Source organism: Gastrolobium bilobum, unplaced genomic scaffold (genome assembly GCF_033153095.1).
Source record: "Gastrolobium bilobum isolate Gb01-03AN ecotype WA unplaced genomic scaffold, APGP_CSIRO_Gbil_v1 utg59691, whole genome shotgun sequence".
NCBI classification, from domain to species: domain Eukaryota; kingdom Viridiplantae; phylum Streptophyta; class Magnoliopsida; order Fabales; family Fabaceae; genus Gastrolobium; species Gastrolobium bilobum.
In genome coordinates, this window is record NW_026897664.1 from 79,610 (window position 1) to 82,660 (window position 3,051).

Sequence of the window (3,051 nt, forward strand, 5' to 3'; positions counted from 1 at the left end):
GATTCTTCATCCGATTCTGGGCACGCTGCAAGTTTGCTTTCAAATCCGCTAATACCTCATTTCTTTGACACAGAATCATATCTAATGAGTCTATAGGTACTGATCCCCTACGATAATGAGGGATTGTAGAAGGAACCCGACCATAGAGTGCTTGGAATGGAGACATCCCAATAGCCGAATGAACAGCAGAATTATAATGTAATTCTGCCAAACATAAGAACATTGACCACTTGTGATGTTGTTCCGAACAAAAGGCACGTAGGTACTGTTCCAAATATCGGTTGGTCACTGCGGATTGGCCATCCGTTTGTGGGTGGTAACTGGAACTAGCCTTGAGTTTAGTACCACTCAATGATAAAAGTTTCTGCCAAAACTTACTCATAAAAATGGGATCCCTATCTGAGACCAATGAACGAGGGAAACCATGCAATTTAACTACATGTTCACAAAAATGTCTGGCCACCGTAGCTGCTGTGTAAGATAAAGGTAGGCCAATGAAATGAGAAAACTTGGATAATCTATCCACCACCACCAAAATTGTAGATAACCCATTGGAAACTGGTAAACTGGTGATGAAATTCAAAGTAAGGTCTTCAAAGACAGCTTCAGGAATAGGGAGGGGTTGCAAAAGTCCCAAAGGTGCTGAAGTGCTCGTTTTGATCTGTTGGCAAATGATACATTCCCTAACAAATTGTGTAACATCCTTGGGCATGTGTGTCCAATGGAATGAAGTCGATAATCGAAGAAAAGTGCGAAGGGAACCTGCATGGCCACCTAAAGGAGTTGAATGTGCTTCTGCCATGAGTTCAGATTTCAAAGAAGACGTCAAACTCAAGTGAAATCTGCCTTTATGATAAACTATCCCATCTCTGCAAGTAAAAGAATTGTCAACCAAGGTGCCATCAGCAATCTTCTGGTGTAGGGAGAGCAGCTCAGGATCCTGCAAATTTTCTGTTTTGATACGATCTATAAGCTCAAAGTGAGGTTCTGAAATGAGAGCAAATAAAGAGCTCTTAGTGGTATCTTCAAATTGTCTGGACAAAGCATCTGCTACTACATTAGAGGAGCCAGGTTTGTATTCAATGGAAAATGAATAGCCAAGAAGTTTGTGGACATAGCGGTGCTGTTCTAGAGTTTGTATAGTTTGAGAAAGTAATTCTCTTATACTTTGATGATTGGTCCTGATGATGAAGTGTCCACCAAGGAGGTAATGTCTCCACTTCTTAACTCCTTCAGTGATGGCAAAAAGTTCCCTTACATATGTAGAAGAGGCTGCCATTCGAGGACCCAATTTTTTACTGAAAAATGATAGGGGTCTGCCATGCTAAATGAGTACTGCCCCTATGCCAAAGTTTGAAGCATCTGTTTCCACGATGAACACAGCAGAAAAATCAGGTAAGCCCAATACGGGTGTGGAGCTCATTGCTATTTTCAAATCACAAAAAGCCTTAGTTGCTTCAATAGACCAAAGCAATTTTTCTGATTTCAGTAGCTCTGTAAGAGGCCCGACTATGTTTGCATACTGATGAACAAATTTCCTATAGTAACTGGTCAATCCTAAGAATGCTCTTAGCTGCTTGATATTCGTGGGTTGGGGCCAATCAAGCATGGCTGTTACTTTCTGAGGGTCAGCCTTGACACCTTCTGCACAAACTATATGTCCCAAGTAAGAAATTTCAGATTGTCCAAAAGCACATTTGCTAAACTTGACAAAGAACTCATGCTGCTGCAAACAAGACAAGACTGATTCCAAATGAACAGCATGCTCTTCGACAGTAGCACTGTATATAAGGATGTCATCGAAGAAAACTATGACAAACTTTCTTAAAAATGGACGAAAAATCTGATTCATAGCAGATTGGAAGGTGGATGGAGCATTTGTCAATCCAAATGGCATTACAAGGAACTCATAATGTCCCTCATGAGTTCTAAATGTTGTTTTGTGGATGTCTTGAGGGAGCATACATATTTGATGATAACCTGCTCTCAAGTCCAACTTGCTAAAAATGGTTGCACCAAGCAATTCATCCAAAAGTTCATCTATGGTGGGTATAGGAAAACGATCAGGAATCGTGATGGCATTTAATGCCCTATAATCAATACACATCCGCCAATTTCCGTCCTATTTTTTTATTAATAACATCGGTGATGAAAAGGAACTTCTGCTAGGTTGAATCATGCCTGCTGATAAAAGATCTGAAATTTGTTTCTCCAATTCAGATTTCTGGTGGTGAGGAAACCTATAAGGTCTTACATTAACCGGTTTTGCACCTTCAACTAGATGAATAGAATGGTCTATCCCGGGAAATGGTGGCAATGTATGAGGTGTTTGAAAAACAATTTGATATTTTTCAAGAACCTGCCATAATACCATATCAAGTGTAGATTGAAGAGCTTGTAATTCAGGAATTACCTGTACTCTAGCATCTGAACCTGGTTGGGACAGCATGATGCAGTAAGAAGCCCGAGAAATATCCTTTATGACATTTCAATTTGGGTAATCAACAACACCTTGTAACTTCACAATTTGATTCTGCCAAGCAAATTCCATAGATTGTTCCACATAGTCATGAGTCACACGACCAAGACTACCCAGCCAAGTCATGCCCAACACAATATTCAGTCCATGAAGGTCCAAAATCCATAAGTCAACTGGAAATGAAGTATTGTTTATAACCTATTGGACTGCAAGACATTGCCATTCACATAATAGAAAATCACCATTCCCCATAAACACCTCCATACCACTGGCTTGGATAGCTGGAATCCTTAAGGTAGTGGCTAACTCCCGACTGATAAAATTATGGGAACTGCCTGAGTCCACCAGTACTCCCACTAACTGGTCAGAGATTTTGGCTTCAAGAATTAAAGCTCGAGGATTTAGGGAACCAGATAAAGCATGTAAGGAAGCTTCTACTGATTCGCTGTGAATATTCGGTACCCACAAAATTTCTTCCTCAGTTTCGGGTGTCTCCTCCTCAATTTCTCCAAATAACAAAAGCATTTGAGATTTACATCTATGCTTAGCAGTCCATTTTTCATCACAAGTGT